At 41.6% G+C, this 19,099-nt stretch overlaps 1 long non-coding RNA gene across 2 annotated transcripts in view; it reads right to left on the reverse strand.

Moving 5' to 3' along the window:
• Window positions 1-5,600: 5,600 nt before the first annotated feature.
• The window catches only part of LOC149868282 (uncharacterized), a 162,557-nt gene continuing 149,058 nt past the window's right edge, over window positions 5,601-19,099 (reverse strand). For both annotated transcript variants that reach the window (XR_016440964.1, XR_016440963.1), the window contains 2 exons: window positions 7,764-7,971; window positions 5,601-6,091 (listed from right to left, as the gene is read on the reverse strand). This is a non-coding gene — a long non-coding RNA (uncharacterized LOC149868282). The remainder of the gene's footprint in view (window positions 6,092-7,763; window positions 7,972-19,099) is intronic.

Here is a 19,099-nt window from a genome sequence, read left to right on the forward strand (position 1 = left end):
TTTCTCACACACCCTAGGCTCAGAAGTGACACCAGAACCTGCGTGCATGGTATGACTGTACAATGTCTGACAAAGATCACAATTTCTCACCCCAAACACCATAATAATGGTCACCATGCAGCCAAAGAAAACAGGTGTTGGGTGTGTCATGTGTTTGATATAAACTGTAGCCCATTTTCAGCTTATGCATCAATATGTGAATGTTAACATCAACAAGGTCCTCAAATGATGCTACCTCAGTAAGCACGACCTTTTTTTGAGCCAGCCAACCCGCCTTCTCACGTAGCTGGGTTGTACCTTCTAGGACTTCAATCTCTATGGCTCCTCTATAAGTTGTGAGAGCCAACAGATTGCCCATAAAACACAGGTTAGTACCTATGAAAAGTATTCATATCAGTTAAATACTGTATCTTTTCTGCAGTGAATTGGGAATAGGAGATAGGACCTAGGAATCTATGGGCACCACCAGCCACACTTCTTACAATGGCCAAAACTAGCTGGAATGTCAAATCAAAAAGAATTTCCCTCTGGCTTTGCAACAAGTTACTGATCCACTCTAAAAACATGCCAACCAACCCACACCAAAAATCTATCTAAGACAAGAATACCCATTTACCCTGGGGGCACATTTTTCACAAGAAAACCACTCTCTCTCCAATCTCTCAGTTCTAATCCTCAAAGGGAATTTTCAAAATTCCTTTCAGCCTATGAACTTCACCTCATCAAACTACTGAATACAAAAAATCGGGTACTAAACAGAGACATTAGATTTATGACACATTAAAACCTACCTAACATTTGACTCTCCTGGTAACCCCTCCTCTGTCTACCAGCTATTCTCATTGCCTTCCCCCTTCTCTCCCCACCATCCTCCTGTCTCTCACCTACTGACCACCTAATTTTACATTTTAACTGACTGGCTTGCTTGCAATAGGTACTGGCCTCTGGTTGATTTACCACTCCATCCAGGAAGAGCAGACTATCTGCAGACACTTCCTCAGCCTGAGGAAGGGTGTTTGTGGCTGCAAGCTTGCTAAGAAGAGAGTTTCCAGTTACTTGAGTTGGTCTAATAAAAGATAATCATATTTACCCAAAGAACTGTGTCTGTTAATAGACATGTCATTAAATTAACAGTTTAATGTAAACAGTGTATAAAGAGTCCCTCATGCTGTCTACCTCACTACATAACTGTAGGCATAGTTAGCAGGTGTGAATCTGGCAGAAATACACTAAAATTTGTTTTGTCCCTCTACTTAGGGCTGCATACACTACAACTAGTGGCAGAAGCTCCAGATTCACAAAACAAAAATCATCTGAATATCTGACAGCCCCAAACCTAGATATAGGCCACTCTCACCTTCTCATTCATACCATATGTACATCCTATAAGACATCCACAACAGCCCCAGGAGATGGAGCATTTAACATACCCTCCAACATGTCTTCTAAATCACATTCACCACCCCGATCTCTGCTGCCACAGGCTCAGGAGGAGGGGATGAACCCTTCTAGGTTGCTGTCTAAAACACGTTCAAAATCAGACTCTACATCTCAACCATCTGTCTCTGCAGACCTGGGTAGGAGTGTGGTATTTAAGGACCCCTCCAAATCTGTTTCTAGATCACATTACCACCAGGTGGTTCCTTATTTTCTCTAAACAGGCATTTAGCCCTCTCCACTCATCTTTAACTACACCTCTACTTTTTGCCCCAGCAACCATTTATTCATTAGCCCCCCCATTCCTATCTTGTGATTTATCACCTCCTCCCCTTTTACAATGCATGCCACAACTGCTGTTCAGACCATACAGACCACCCCCTGTATGTACAAAATCTTTTTGTTTTGATAATAATTGTGATCATTCAAGAAAGGATGGGCATCTACACCCAGAGAAGACTCAAGTTTTTCTAAAACACTTTGCACACTTACTCTGTGATGTATATGCTGGCCAACACCACCCAAAGAACTCTTTTAGTTATCACAATAATCATGATCTTGTAAAATCAGATAAAGAATTTCTGCAGCCCCAAGGTTTTGATGTGTTCAATTGAGTTCAACTGAGAAGGGTCTAGAAACCCTGATTCTTTGACCTCTTGGCCTACTTAAGATGTAAGAATATGCACAATTGCTGCTCCAGTTTTGGTGCAGAGTGGAATTCATAGATTTCATAGATTCATAGCCATTAGGGCTAGAAGAGACCTTGGAAGAGCATCAGGTCCAGCCCCTGCCCAAGGGACAGGAAGTCAGCTGGGGTCATAGGATCCCAGCAAGATAAGCATCCAATTTACTTTTGAAGGTGTTTGATGTAGGTGCTTGAACCAGCTCCGATGGCAGGCTGTTCCAGACCTCGGGGACTCAAGACAGTAAAGAAATTCTTCCTTATGTCCAGCTTGAAATGGTCTTGTAGCACTTTATGACCATTCCACCTTGTCATCCCTTGGGGTGCTCTAGTGAACATACGCTCATCCAGACACTGGTAGTCACCCCTGATAAACTTATAGGTGGCTATCAGATCACCCCTGAGCCTGCACTTTTCCAGGCTAAAGAGCCCCATGACTCTTTATGACGGACAGATGAATGACTGACAGATGAATGCTGCTACCAGGACAATGCAGTGTGCGCGCACGCGTGTGTGTGTGTGTGTGTGTGTGTAAAGGACTTGTGTGCTTGCTGGTTGTATCTCTCTGTATCTGTGCATGTCTGTTAGAGTCGCTATCTCCCCTTATGGTTGGATCTGTGAGTGAGAAAGGGAGAGAGAGTCTCTGTGTACCTGGTTTATATCCAGTGTCTCTCACTTGTGGCAGGCTGAGTAAATGAGAGAGGGAGAATTGTCTGTCAGTGTATGTGGTGCTGAGTCCAGACTGATGATCCAGTTCTCACCCACCTGCATCTTAGTACAAAGTGCCACTCCCTGCCTTGCTCACCACACCATCAACTGTGTGAATCATACACCCCAGTAGCTCCAGACTTAGCACAGGCTAAGTAGGATTGATCTTGTAAATATATTGTTTGTTTGTCCTTATTCTACCTCTACTTGTTTTTCCCTGTGCATTTCCACCATTCTACCTAACCCTAATTCAATAAACCCTGTTCAATTTTAACCAGTCACCAATCTGTCTCTTCTATATTTTCACTGCCTCTTGAAGCCAGACTTTTTAGTATTAGATTTAATCCTTCCTGTCCCTTTCTTTGTTCCCAATTAGGGCACTAATTAGTACTAATTAGGTCTGCTCCAACCCCTCCTCCTCCTCAGGGTTTTCTAAAGTGTCTAAGGAATCAGTCCTGAGTTTCTTATTAACACACTGCAAAGCACCAGTTTTGGAATTATGAATCCTTGTGTTTTAACAAATGGTTCTCTCAGGGCTCAGTGGTGATGTGTTTACTTCTGAAGAACCATGCAGTCTTTTCTTTTTACTGTGTCCATCTGTGCTGTCCTTTTGGATGCTTCAAGCATTCTGATCCTCAAGCTGAGCATTTCTGTGATTTTGTGTTAGTATTGTTAAAGGCCTTTCGTCCAGTTCCCATCCCTCTGGTGCTTCTAGGGCCTGGTTCTCTGAAGCATCACTGCCTTTCCTGGAGGTATTGCATTAGGTTGCTTAGGAAATACGAAATTTACATCTCAGTGGGCATATCTACACGTGACCATTTACTGCTCGGTAGCAAAAATTACTGCACAGTACAGGTCCGTGTCTACACATGCATGCCTGTACTGCACATTAAATATGGCAACTTAAACCAACTTGAGTATAAATTTGATAACTGCATTATGCAGATATCAAATCTATGCCCGATTAGATACTGTGTAGTAACGCATGTATAGACAGACACCTTACTGCATAGTAACACTAACTTTACTCCCAAGTCAGTCCACACAGTGTTAATGCATTTTAAACTCTGCACATGAAGATGCAGCCTAGTCCTACTTACTGAGAAGTAATTTACTGCACAGTAAATTTAAGCTGATGTAAATGTACATGTAGACACGTCCAGTATCAAGCACTCACTTTTAACAAACTAATGCCAAAGCTTAACTTCATATACAAGCTACAACTCTGAAAAAGGCCCTATGCTTTATACAGGGGAAGTATCACCTCCCTAGACATGTTTGTGATGCACCTACTTATGCAAGAAAGGGTGTGGTTAGCTTTATTTATCAACTCATCACATTGGTGACTCATGTTCATGTTGAAGTCCACTATGACTCCGAGATCCCTTTCTGCAGTTGTGCTACTTAAAATGGTACCTCTGAGGCTATCGGAGTGCTGATGATTCTTCCTCCAAGGTGCAACACATGACACTTATTCTTGTTAAACTATATCCTATTTCATTCTGCCCACTTCCCCAGCCTGTCCAAATCAGCCTGGATTCACTCCCTGCCATCTAGTTTGTGTACCTCCCCACCTAGCCTGGTGTCATCAGCAAACTTGGACAGGGTGTTTTCTAGTCTCTTGTCCAAGTCACTAATGAAGATATAGAATAACTACAGCCCCCCACCAGGAGCTACAGCACCCCCACAGGGGTTATAGCCACCCCAGTAGGAGCCAAATGGCCGCCGCAAGGGCTTCCCGCTCCCCCTGCAGGGCCCATGTGCCCCATCCCAGCCCCCTAATTGCTTCTCTGCCTGGTCTTATCCACTGCTGGCTCCTGCAGGCCCCCCTGATGGCTGCCCCACCAGGCCCCATCCGCCACTTGCATCCCAAGCCACCAGATGGCTGCTCCCCACCCCAGGCTCCGGCACTTAAAAAAAAAAAAAACAAAAAAAAAGTCTCTACTCACTGTAGAAGCAGGAACTGTGGGGGCTCTGAGGCTTCCTGGCAGAGCCACCCTGGGCAGCCCAGATGGGCAACTAGAACTGCTGATGTGTCAGGGGGGTGGGTTTTGTTTTTTTTTTTTTAATTCTTGGGGGTTTTGGGGGGGCAGTGATAAGAGAGCTCAGAGGGATGGAGGGAATGGGGCCAGACAGGGAAGGGATCAGGGGGCAGGCATGGGGCTAGCAGGGGTTCCCCCCATGATCCCTTGCCCTTCTCCAGGCCCCCCAACCCCTTACTTACCTGCCCTAGAGCCCTTGTGCTAGCATGCTGCCTGCCCTGCATTGGCAGACAATGTGCTTCAGCACCAGGGCGAGAGCCAACCACAGAGATACTCTGGAGGACCCAGCCTCCAGTTGCCCTACTTTTTTTCACTTTTTTTTTTTTTTTTTGACCCCTGTATATCCATCTCACTGCAAACTTGTAGTGGAGGAAACCTTTTCCCATTCCTGTATGTGCCTCTTGCAAAGGGGTGTGAGATGCTGCAAGAGGCATATGCAAGCTCATCTGGACACACCCAATGTGTATAAAGTTTACTGCTTTTGCTAGCTGTATACTAGCTTATACTATATACCTTCTCCTCAGTAGGGTTATACAAGTTCTAGCACCAATTAAGCATTCACTGTAATGGCACCAGAGACTTATACTTCTCTTTGATCACATTATATAGAGTAATATTAGGGTCTGCAGCAAAATGAAGAGCCTTTAAAATTGCTATGTGCTAGCTTAAATTTCTCTGTAAGGCACAAACAATTCATGGCATAATTTATTGCAATAACAACTTTGAGACGCTTTCCATACATAATTCAGCACAGAGCTCCCAAATTGCCCAGTTTAAATTCTCATCTTATCAGTTCACACAGTCATGGCTTCTTTGTCTTGGTGCATCTAGGAGACAGCCCATGAAATCTTCAAAAAGCCTTTATCTCAGACAATATTTACAGATGCCATAAAAAGATACATCAATAAGAGCTTTCATTAGCCTTGTATATTCTTAATGCAAGACAGGATAGGTTCAGAGGAAAAGCAAGTATACCATAATACAATTATGTGTCCTAATTGTATATTTTATTTATAGAGTTCAACAAATACCATTTAGATGATCTATTTTGATTTTCTTTATAAACTGAGTTGTAACTTCCTTCTAAAAGCCACTGTATCCTCATCTTCTGAAATGTTGGGCCTCTGTTCTTCACAAAAAAACAGCTTCTCTTCTCTAGTGCCAGGACTACAGGACTGGGGGTGTGTTCTCTTTCTGGAGTCATTAGAAAGACTACATCTAGCTGCAAAGGGATTTCAAATAAAAAAAACTTCAGTTAGCCATTGTTTAACCAGCTCACAGATAATTCCTACTCCCACCACTGCCCACCAAACCCCATCACCTCACATTCTTAAAGGTTCCACATTCTTGGTTCAAGTTTCTCACCAGTGTTTCCACTCTCTCATAGACCTCTTCTTTCCACTCAGGGTCCAGCATGAGGCACCCCACTCCCACCCGCTTCTTGCTTTGGGAGTCTTGGCATCAGGGCTCACTGGCCTGCTGCAAGCTTGCACAAGTCTCCTGCCCAAGTCCAGGCATCTCAGGCAACAGCTAAGCTAAGGTTGGGCTCTTCTTCCCCTCTTCTGTACCATCAGTATAGTAGCATTTTCTTGACAGATAACTGGGAAGCTTTGGTGGTGAAGTGAGAATGAAAGGTCTTACTAATGCAATGTAAGAATCCATATTTGCTTCTGTCTGTGTAAGCATGGTCTTGTTAAACATGCAGTCTGCTTCTGAGGGTTTCCCAACAGGGATTAGAAAATAATCAGTTTGGGGTTTTCAGTCTAGGTCCCACCCCTATACTTAGTCTGATGGGTTCAGCGTTGTACCTGGGAAGGTCTGATACACCTGAAACCAACACTTATTGGCCAAGGGTGGCAGGGCAAATTGTTAGAGCATCACAGCCCCCCACTACCTGATAGGTCTGTTCCTATGGGTTCATTGCTTGTTTGCTTCCATAGCACTGTCCCTCTTGCCCCTCCTTTCCACTCCTCCTCTTCCCCACTGCCTCTTTTTGCCTTCTGTATTCAAATCACCAGAGCGCCCCAAGGGATGACGAGGTCTAATGGTCACAAACTCCTGCAAGACCGTTTCAGGCTGGACATAAGAAAGAATTTCTTTACTGTCTGAGCCCCCAAGGTCTGGAACAGTCTGCCAGTGGAGGTGGTTCAAGCACCTACATTGAACACCTTCAAGAGTAAATTGGATGCTTATCTTGCTGGGATCCTATGACCCCAGCTGACTTCCTGCCCTTTGGGCAGGGGGCTGGACTCGATGATCTCCCAAGGTCCCTTCCAGCCCTAATGAAATCACTCACTCCATTCTACACGCTGCTTTATGCTGTCCTTTCACAGAATCTGATGAAGTGAACTAGAGTTCATGAAAGCTTATGCCTTATCTATAATCTTGTTTAGTTAGTCTATAAGGTGCACATTGACCCTGTGTTTCACAAAACTCAGGGGTTTCATAGAACACAGCTTGAAAAATGGTATTAACAGTACCAGATCAAAATGGTAACATTCTACTCCCACTTGGCACAAGTAAATTTCTGGGTAAAGTACTAAGCCAGTGTTTCTCAACCTTTTTAGCCCTCATCCATTCTCATGAAACCATAACTGGTGTTGTTCTCATGGGGTTACTTGTTATCCCACCCACATGAACAAAATGGAACCAGTCACAACAGTATAAATGTACCAGAAACTATTTATTTAACATACAGATTGTTTGAAAGAGCATTTATGATGACTTTAACCCTTTAAAGTTTCAAAAAATGAATGAACAATTTGCTAAATGTGCAGTTCACGTTTTCAAGCTAACAGTTACTCCAAAAATGTTTCCTAACTGTTTTAACTAAATATTGCATTCCTCACAAAGCAGCAATGATGTATTGTGGTGCACACAAGCAAATTACTTACAAACTTTGCATCATTTCTGGGTTTTGCGGTCATCTATCCTTGGACAAAAAGCACAATGTCCACTCTTGCTTGCAGAAGGTGCTATTAGGATGTGTTGTGGCAATTTGTAATTTAGAGCAGTCGTACCAGACTTGATGGATTTAGACAGATTATGTATATCTATCATTCTTCATTTTATTTGTCCATCGATCAACTGTTCTCCAAACTCCTGCAAAAAAAAAAAAAAAAAGAAAAAAGCAAAAATGGATGAAAAAGTTTATTTTCCATGGGAGGGCATTGATATCCGTGAGGTGAAAAGTTTAGGAAGAATCAGGTAGATTACAATGAGCCATGAAGTCAAGGGACTCCCACACCCCTGCCTGAAAAGAAATACTGCTGTTACTGTAACATAGCCATTTTTAAACTTTGGATGAACCAGGAATCAAAGTGGAGTGCAATTGCACAACTGCATGCATGCACAGAGGCCATAGACAACAAAGCTATAAAACAAGAGAATATTCTGGGGAATCACATTAAAATGACCATCAGGATATAAATTCCTAGACAGGTTGGTTAAAAAGAATTAGATTATCTCACCTATTATTTCATTGTTCTAGCTGAACTGGGGAGACTTACTTCAAAATTGCCATATTAATAATCCTAGTTTGCTTTATCCAATGTTGTTACAATAAAGAAGCTACAAATTGTGAGCAAGATCTTCCCAAGCCAATATGCAACATGCAAACAGTCTTTGCCCCGTTAAGGGACAGCAGGGATGTTTAATATTGGACTAATTTATCAATCCATTCCTCAACACATGCACTTTTATCCTCCAACTCTTACTTGACTTTCTAATGCAACATATGCAACATTGTAACATATCCAAAATGTATCCCTGTCCTAGAAGTTATTTTAATTATACAACAATGGGCCAACAGACATTACCTTATCAGCTCACTGATAACATTTAGTACTGTGCAGGTTGTTTACTTATTCTTTTTAGTTTGTAGACAGACTACAGCTGAACTTTTTAACAAGTGTTTCATAAGATAAAACTCCCTTTAAATTCAGTAGAGACTTTGAATGTGTGATAATTAATTACTAACTTGGGATGTAATATTATCTTAAACATCATTATATCATAATTACATCTTTACAATCTTTGCCTCCTCTATATCTGCAAATAAGGAGTGTTCTCGAACAAAGTAAAAAAAAACCATGGTCATTTGCAGGCAACATTACATGTTATACATGATAAATGTGCAGGATTCCCCATCCTCTAGTTATTTGGTACGTTGATCAGTAATTTATTTTTAACTAAATATACTGGTTACTTGCAGACCTGCTTTCCTCTTATTTCCATCAATTATTTTCCCCTTGTTTCTCTGCAAAATCACAAATTTATAACTAAAAACAACTTTGAAGGAAACTGAAGAACTTAATTTATTTTAAAAAGTATGCGCAGCAGCTAAATATCTGAATTGTAAATTTAAGACATTTGTACGGCCTTAGAGTGTTGTTCTCGGTAAGCAAGGTACTCCCATTAACTTTACTGAAAATTCTGTTGGTGTAAGGATTTTTGAGTTTTCAAAATAATAGATGTACTAGCAAAATATAGCTCTAAATATTTAATGTTCCTTTTTTCAGCTTGGTAAATGCTACATTCTCTAATCTTACTTGAAATGTTTATCATTACAGACTTTTTTTTTTAGAAGTTATTTCTTGTTTCAAGTACAGGAGAACATAATGGTAGTGAAGGTAACAAAGTGGTAAAGCAGCCACTTCACCGTTAGTGTAGTAAATAATGTACAAGAAAAATAATATTTTTACATATTAATACAAGGTGGATTTGCATTTGTATCTGTATTGTTAGTCTGCTTTCAAAATACAGATTCCAATACAGTCAGATATTTGGCTCATTACAGAAGAAACAATGAAATTCAGTAACTCAGTTTATAAAGAAAATCAAAATAGATCATCTAAATGGTATTTTTTGAACTCTATAAATAAAATATACAATTAGGACACATAATTGTATTATGGTATACTTGCTTTTCCTCTGAAATGCTGATTGAACTCAATGAAAATAAAGCAAGCTATACATTTGAAAGTTTAAGTTATATATAAGTACTCATGTTTTTACCAAACAGTCCAGCAGCTCTGTAAAGTCATTCACACTAATTCATGGTTCTCCAAGAACCTTTTCCTTTGCATTTAAATAGGCAAATGTATGGATAATAAAAATAGTGTATGACTGGTTGCAATTATCTTTGCAATAATATCTAAGGTCTTTCAGTAAGACCCTTGAATAGTCATGAGCTAATAACCTGAAAGTAGGCTCTCACAAGAGAAAGGGGGAAAGGGGAAAGGGAAAAAGGAAAAGAGTATTCAATTTTTTGAGCTCTACTATTTTTGACTATTTTGTGATTCTTGAAATCTTCTAGGTGGTGGTTGCATTCTGCCAGACCTCTCTTTCCATTCTCAGTTTGCTGTGACTTTATGTAGAAACTTGTAATAATTCCGGGCAGAAATCAAATGTATTCCTAAGGAAATAACAACTCTAAAAATATTTTTTTTAATTGCAAAATTTGAAAAATGTAAAATTTTCTCTTCGATTTGAGACCATGTTTTCAAAATTGTCTATAGAGTGGAAATTCTGCTGACCTGGAAATATTTTAATATTACACGCTGACAGTGTTAAAATTGATGCAGATGCAATATTTTTTATATTTCCACATCAGATTATCAATAGTTTCTATTCTGCAGAAAATTTGGAGCTATTTGGCCCAAAATAGAGAAGAAAAGTTTTAAATTTAAAGTTTAAATATCAATACTGACAGAGGTAAAATTAAATATTGATATTATTACAAAAAAACCCAACAAGTTGGATTAAAATTAATCATTTCAGTTTTTCATTGAAATTATCTCATTCCCATACAACATTTTGGTTTTAGACTAAAGTATGGGTTCTGACAGAAAATAACTCCATCAAAATATTGACCAACAATACTTACTGCCTATGAAAATATTTTGTTAATATCCTTGGTTAACATACAAAACATGCAAATCCCAACATTCAAAATACTTACAGCATTTCAAGCTTACAAGAAGTAGAAACTTGAACAAATGACTAAAGAGGAATATAAGAGTATTGTTCAGGCAAGCAGGTGTAACCCAAGTGGTACTCAATAATGTACTCCCCTCTCCAAATGAAGGGAATGTTAGCAGGGTGGGTGCGCTGAGGGGTGAAGCTGCTTATGATAATTTCACTCTTTCCCCTTTAGAGCAAGTCATGGACACATGTTAAGGCTTAACTATATACAAATTTAATAAGATATAAAAGTTACAGGGTTAACATATTTACACATAAGATATAGGAGCTAAAACAGCTTATATACAGGTCAATGCAAACATTATATACAGGTGAGGAATCAAAAACGGGTCAAAGCAAGAGTCTTATTAAAAGTTATGCAAATTTTATACCCTAATGGAATGCCACTTTACAAATCATGAGGCTCAGGTTTCACAAAATATGAGACACAGACACAAAGGATAGAAAAGCTAGGTCTCTAAAAGAACAGAACAGCCCTGAAGTTTTGGAGCCATAGCAGTGCCCACAGATAAAGAGAGGGGGGAAAAAAGAATCCCAGAGCCCCCCGTGGGCCTCCGCCACCTAGTGTGAATTGCTTCACTAAAGTAATCTTGCAACCTGGGGCCCTCCCCTTCAGGGCTTCCCCTCCAGCTGCTAGCCGTAGAACAGTGGGGGGGGGGGGGCTCCTCCCATGTGGGAATCCCGTTCCCAGGTAACTTTCAACTTTCTGCAGCCTCACCTGTCCCTTCACGGCTCAGGGCTCTGCTGGCCTGGGCCCTCTTTTGGCCCTGTGCACTGCCCCATGCACCGATGTCCTCTATATGCAGTGCGCCTGGCCTTGTGCCAAATCAGAGGCCCAAGCTGTCCTCATAGCCTCAGGGCCTTGGTCCACTTCCCAGACCCTCTATGCACTGACTGTGCACTGTGCAAGTGGCCTCACACCTGGGAACTACCATGTGCAGCTCCCAGACCCTCCATTCACCACCTGTGCACTGTAGTCCTGGCCTTGTGCCAGTGGTTAGAGACCCAAGCTGCCCTAAGCAGCTCCAGGATCTTGGTCCGCTCTCCGACCCTCCATGCACCAACCTGTGCACTGTGTTCCTCGCCTCATGGTGGAGGTTAGAGATCTGAGCCGCCTCATGCAGCTCCCAAGGTCTCAGTCCCTCCCAGACACTCCGTGCACCAGCTGTGCATCAACTCCGCGCTCCTTCATGGCAGGACTGAGAGATGCAACCGCCTGCTGCTCCCTGTTTGGCGAGTCTCTTTGGGCTCTTCTGGAGCAACTGCTCTGCCTAGCTCTGTCAGCTCTTCTTTGACCTCTTCTTCATTCCTCATCACAGCTGCCCATGTGCCAGGCACACAGCCTTTTTATTTCCTCTGGAGCCTCTGCCCCCAGATTGCAAATAGACCAAACAGAGAGAGAGGGGATTAGTTCCCTCTCAGGTCTGGCTCTTCACCTCACCCCTGGATAGCGGCAGGGCAAGCCTCTCCCCATGCCATCATGATTGGTGGGAATGCCCCACCAATCACTTGGAGTCCTTCCAAGCCAGCAAGTTGGGCTGCTACCGGCAAGCCCACCACACAGAGATGAAATCAGGAAGGCCAAAGCACAACTGGAGTTGCAGCTAGCAAGGGATATGAAGATCAGGGAAAGGTTGACCAGATTCAGGCCAACCTAGACAGGTTGGGGAAGTGGGCAGAGAGCAACAGGATGCAATTCAGTAAGAACAAGTGCAAGGTGCTGCATCTAGGGAGGAAGAACTGCCATCATACCTACAGGCTGGGGGGTGACCTTATCAGCTGGACATTAGGGAAAAGTCCTTCACAGTCAGGGCTGCCAGAATCTGGAATGGGCTCCAAAGGGAGGTGGTGCTCACCCCATCCTTGGGGGTCTTCAAGAAGAGACTGGACAGGCACCTGGCTGGGATCACATGACCCCAGGGTTGGTGACTCTTTTCTTGCCTGCCGGGGCAGGGGGTCAGACTAGATGGCCCACTGAGGTCCCTTCCAACTCTATGAATCTAAGTGTAGGTCCCTTACTGAATGGGGAAGGCAACCTAGTGACAGATGATGCAGAAAAGACTGAAGTGCTCAACGCCTTTTTGTTTACCTCAGTCTTTGTCAGCTTCCAGATTACTGCACTTGGCAGCATAGTTTGGAGAAGGGGTCAACAGCCTTCAGTGGTGAAAGAACAGGTTAGGGACTATTTAGAAAAGCTGGACATGTACAAGTCCATGAGCACAGAAGCAATGCACCCAAAGGTCCTGAGGGAGTTGGCCAGTGTAATTACAGAGCTGCTGGCCATTAACTTTAAAATTTTGGGCCAGGAGAGGTCCTGTATGATTAGAAAAAAGCAAATATAGTGCCCATCTTCAAGAAAAGGAAGAAGGAGGATGTAGGAAACTACAGACTGGTCATCCTCACCTCAGTCCCTGAAAAAATCATGGAGTAGGTCTTCCAGGAATCCATTTCTAAGCACTTGGAGGAGAAGTTGGGCTGCTACTGGCAAGCCCACCACACAGGGATGAAATCAGCATGGATTAGGAACAGTCAACATGGATTCACTAAAGGCAAGTCATACTTGACCAACCTGATTGCCTGCTGACTGGCTTTGTGGATGCAGGGGAAGCAATGGACATGATATACCTTGACTTAAGCTAGGCTTTTGATATGGTCTCCCACAAGATTCTCACAAGCAAGCTACGGAAGTATGGGTTGTGTGAATGAACTCTGGGGTGGATAGAAAAAGCCTGGCTGTACCATCAGGCTCAAAGGGCAGTAATCAATGGTACAATAGCTAGTTGGCAGCCAATATCAAGTGGAGTCTCCCAGGGGTCAGTTCTGTGGCCAGTTTTGTTCCATGTTTTTATCAGTAATCTGGAAGATGGGATAGAGTGCACCCTCAACAAGTTTGTGCATAACACCAAGGTGGGGGGAGCAGTAGACACACTGGAGGGTAAGGCTAGATACATTGGAAGACTGGACCAAAAGGAATCTTATGAAGTTCAATAAGGACAAGTGCAAAGTCCTGCACTTAGGACAGAACAATTCCATGCATTGGTACAGGCCTGGGACTGACTGGCTGGGCAGCAGCTCTGCAGAAAAGGGTCTGGGGATTACAGTGGACAATAATCTGAATATGAGCCAACAGCGTGTCCTTTTTGCAGAACGATAACAGCACACTGGGCTGAATTAGTGGGAGTGCTGCCAGCAGATCAATGGAAGTGAGCCTTCCCCTCTATTCAGCACTGGCAAGGCTTCTACTATGGAATGGATGTGAACAAATTAGAGAGAGTTTAGTTAAGGGCAACAAAAATAGGGGGCTGAGGCACATGGCTTCTGAGGAGAGGCTGAGGGAACTCAGCTTATTTACTATGGAGAAGACAAGACAGAGGCAATTTAATAAGAGTCTTCAACTACCTGTAGGGTGGTTCCAAACAGCATGAAGCTACACTGATCTCAATAAGAAGCAATTGTCTCAAGTTGCAATAAGGGAAATTGTGGTTAGACTGTAGTAAAAGCTCTCTCACTAGGAGGGTAGTAAAGCACTGGAATAGACTACCCAGAGGGGTTGTGGAGTCTCCATCCTTGGAGGTTTTTAAGACATGCTAGACAAAACCTTGGCTGGGATGGTCCTGCTTTGAGCAGGGTTTTGGACTAAATGGCCTCCTGAAGTCCCATCCAATCCTAATTTTCTATGATTCTGTGATCTGTAGTAATTTTCCAGAATCTGGTAATTTGTTAAACTGTGTAATGTACTCAGGAACTATTACTTAAAGTTTAGTATTACCATACAATATTTCAGAAAACACCATGACTCAATTTTAGTTCACTGTCAGCAAATTATAAGAAATTATTTGTGCTGCATGCTTTTGCTATCAAACAATTCCATATTTTAAAAGAAACCTTTCATCCCAGTTCTATATTTAGGGCACAAGACCTATATACCTTCCATGCTCAACTTCCTTGTGGCTACAGTTTTTCATCTACAGCTGAGTTGCAACTATCAGCCAAGAAATAGGATGGAGCCTGCAGTAAGTTAGACAGTGCAGCTGCCCACTGCCTGGAGCCACCTCAGAAAAAAGACAGATAAATAATTATGGATCATCCTTGGACACAAAAGAAAAGAACTATGAATAAGCTATATTGGAGGGGATGAATTTAAAATGGTAGGCATGGAATTCAAACCACCAGTACGAGCAGTCCACTTTAATCTCTCAGAAATAAAAACTGAGACTGACATTTCTGTCCTTCTCTCTAAATCAAGAGAAGTTTAGAAATCACAGACTGCCACATGCACCAGCATTAGCTCTTAAGATATGTGCATGGCTGAACCGAGAGGCTGAAAAGTAGCAAATCCAAAAAGCCATGGATGAGGAGCCTGCCTAATGTGGTCTATGCTTTTTAGTAGACCTGTGACACAGCTGGTATACTTAACTGTGGATATATGCACACAGGTATTTTTCCTTCCTGCTTTTGCAGATATGTCCTGTAGCATCTTTCACAAACTCAGATCTCACATAACTGAATGAGAAACAGATTTTTTTTCTTCCAGCCAGCTGCTTTGCATTTCCCAGTAGCTCTTAAGCATTTGTGACAAAGAACTGCTGGTTCTGAGCTTCACAATAGGCAGTCTTATTAGTCTTCACTATCAAAAGTGACCTCAGCTTAACAGGTGTTCCCCAAGGACAAAAGAAAACAGTGGATCCTCCAGCAATATCAAGAAATCTGCTGATTCATCATAACTTATTTTCCATTCCTGGTTAAAGTATAAATCACCCAATAGTTCTTTCCAGTACTTAAGTTACTTTTTAATACCAGAAGGAAACAGCTTGCAGATATTTTTGTTGAACAGCTTTGGACTGCATCTGCATGAAAATGTGTTTAAAGACCCCTGATTTAGCAGTGTATTGTTTTTAAAAACATCAAAAAGCATTGCTATATAGAAATGAATACTGCACCTACCTGTTAATTGTATAGCCTCATAAGTATACCAGATGACCTATTTACAAGTTTAATTAATATATTTTCATGCATATGTCTTAATGGGAAGTATAATGCTGCCTGCATGCTGAATATGTTAAAAAATATATTTCATGCCAAATTAACTGTGAGTTAATCCAGTGATATAAACAGGCCATTTGATGTTCCATCCATTAGTTACAGTGTACTGTAATATAGTTGGTAATCTACCAAATATAAAAAAACCCCCACACATTTAGCCAAGAGTACCCTCTGTTAAATTAGCATTAACCATTATGTTTAATAACAGAGGAAGACAATTTTTAGACAACGTCCACAATATATAGTTGTACTGGTTGCTTAAGAGGTGGCAGGAACCTGACCTCATACTAAGGCAGTGAAGGGTCCCAGAGAAGTTTCGCTATGGCCATTACTACAGCCCATGACTTAATAGCCAATATGAGTATAAGAGGAAAGTTGGAAGGATTTTCATAACAGTCAATCCTAGTGGAAAAAAGCAAGGAGCTCAACTCCATACTAAATCTTTAAACTTCCAACCCTCACTTACAAGAATTGAACCACACCAAATCTTAGAGGGCTTACCTTGGCACATACCTATTTTAAATGATGCACATCAGAAATTTACTGATCTGATTTTGATTAATATAAAAGGAAGTCAGATGGCTACAGAGCCAAAGAGCACAACTTTCAGAGAGGAAAGTTTGATGCTAATGCTCAAAATTGCATTTATATTCTATTAGAGGTTTAGACTATTATCCATACATGGTCTTTTTAACGTACATGTCCTTTTAATATTTTTAATGTACAAGTTCTTTTTAACTTCTAAATTTGGTGCAACAACTGCACATGTGAAACTATCTTCCAGTGTACACAGACAGGTAATGAATTATGATCCCTAGCAGGCAAGCAGCTGTAAAACATCCACAGCTAGATATTTCATATTCCACCTCTCCAATTGCAAATAAATGTACATTGGGATAGAGTCACTATAAATGGTATTTTCTATTCTTACCTCCCCCGCCCACCACCACCACACACAAATTATTGATCCAGAATCTAAAGGGACCCTAAACTAACATTTAAATTGTACAGAACCTGTTGTGAGGTTGTATCTTATGTTTAGAACTGTAGCAAAAAGCCATGTAGATGGACAGCTGCAGAAAGGTCCAAAAAGAAAATTACAGTGAAGCAGAGAGAAAGCTGAAGCAGTCAGCAGAATTAATGAAAATCTTGTTTTCCTAATTCTGTAATACTTTGTCACTTGCACACAACATTAATAGTGATTCCAGGGCATTGTAAAGTGCTAGAATGAGGTTTAAGGCATGGAACTGTTTTGGTGCAGAGGGCAATGAAAAGAAACAACTGCGTTTTAGAGATACCTTAAAAAAAGAATTCCTCACTAGTCTTACTAATGCACATGTAAGATTCACAGTCCACATGCATGCTCCCACCAGCCCTATCCACAGCTACAGGAAAGGGTCTGGCACTATACTTGCCAATGTTATACAAAAGGAGACAGCACTTAGCATCCTTCTTGTCGCACAACTAGGTAACAACCTATCACAATCTAACCCTAAGGGTTTGGTGATAAAACTGCTCCATTTGGCACTAATGGGAAGTATTAAACTTTTCACTTAAAATTCTTAGAAAGTCTAGTCCTCCAGTAGGTATTTAGAGGACGGGAAAAAATGTCTCCCTCTTCGCATGGCCCATGCAAGGACTTGTCTGTTCTGGGAACCTCCAGGGCAGTAGAGGGACTGCTCCCTTGGTTAATGCAATGTGGACCAAATAGCGTCATGGAGAAGAACCACGAATTGTTCTCTATACCCTGGTAAGCAGATTGCAGCATGCCCCTCAGCACCGCACACTCTTGCATTTCCCAGCTGAACAAGCCACTATGTACTGAATTCATATCAGCTAATAAATTCCAGTACCAATTGTGTATTCATCCAGCTACTAACTGCCATGACATGACCCAAAAACACAAGCATGCTCTTTAGCATGTTTGTTTGGTAGGACTGAGTGTATAGAGACTTAAATATGAAAGATAACAAGAGTTCATTTCTATTTCTTTAATGGTTCATAAATTGACTCATATGAAAAATCTGTACCTCTGCCCTTATCTGAGAGGAAGAAAATACATTGTTGATAAACAGAAAGCCCAGCCTGAAAACACAGTTCTGCAGCATTTTAACTAGTGTCTTTTTTCAAATAGAAACTAAAAGGTGGAAGGGATATATGAGCAACTACATTGTTCTCCTTTCCATAACCTGACAGAAGAGGCATCCTCATGTGGGCAATGCACAGTAAATCTGTGCAAAGAGGAATTAAAACCAAAATCAAATTTCAAATCCAGGTTTTGAAATTAAGCTTAGACAGAAGAAACACAAATAGCGATGATTGCTATTGTATCAGTAATGTTACACTATGTGCCATTTTTAAAACAGAATGTTGGGTGGAGGGATTTGGACACGGCATTTGGAACCAGCAATAATCCAGGGAGTTGCATTTTCTCTGTAATTGATTCTTTGGAAAACATAATGTTTAATACACAGGAAAGGACTCAGCACCACTCAGAGAGACATAATGTATGTCTAAGTAATGATAACTAGCTTACTCTTCAAATGCCAGCAGCCAATAAAACATTCACAATCTATTTTTTGTTTTGCAATAATCTGTACCTTCAGCCTTATATTTATTGTAGCCATTTTTCACTTTAGTTGGATCAGAATATGCCTAAGGTTTGATTGTAAAAAACAACAGCAGCATGTGTCCTTAATGCGTGTTTGTATTTGAGAAAATATAATGAAAATTTGCAAGCATGTATGGGAACCAACATTTAGAAAATAGATGCATACAGCTATATAGTACTTTACAGGACAACCAGCAGTGGTCCAGGACTATGTGCATTAACTCCCTATCATGGCACTGCAACTCGCTCAGCTCTGCTGTGCCATGGTGTAATAGAGGGCCTGCTCGGGGCCAATCTAACTGTGGCCTGCCCACCTGTTCCTGGGCCAACCTCCTGCATTCTCACCCACCATGCCTTGATGTTTATTAATTAATAGATGTTAATCAGATGCACGCTGCCCATTTCCAGCCCCGATGCCAGGGGACGTTATCTGCAGCTCCTTTCCTTCCCTACGCTGCAGCCCAAGCCTCGCAGATGGTATCACATTGTTCTCACTACTCACCAGCCCCCACACTGGGCCCCAGAATCCTCCTATTGAACCCTACCTGGATTTCTCCCTTCAGGCAGCTGCTTCTGCTGTCATACCGGGCA

Source organism: Crocodylus siamensis, chromosome 3 (assembly GCF_052110815.1).
Source record: "Crocodylus siamensis isolate JL-2025a chromosome 3, ASM5211081v1, whole genome shotgun sequence".
NCBI classification, from domain to species: domain Eukaryota; kingdom Metazoa; phylum Chordata; order Crocodylia; family Crocodylidae; genus Crocodylus; species Crocodylus siamensis.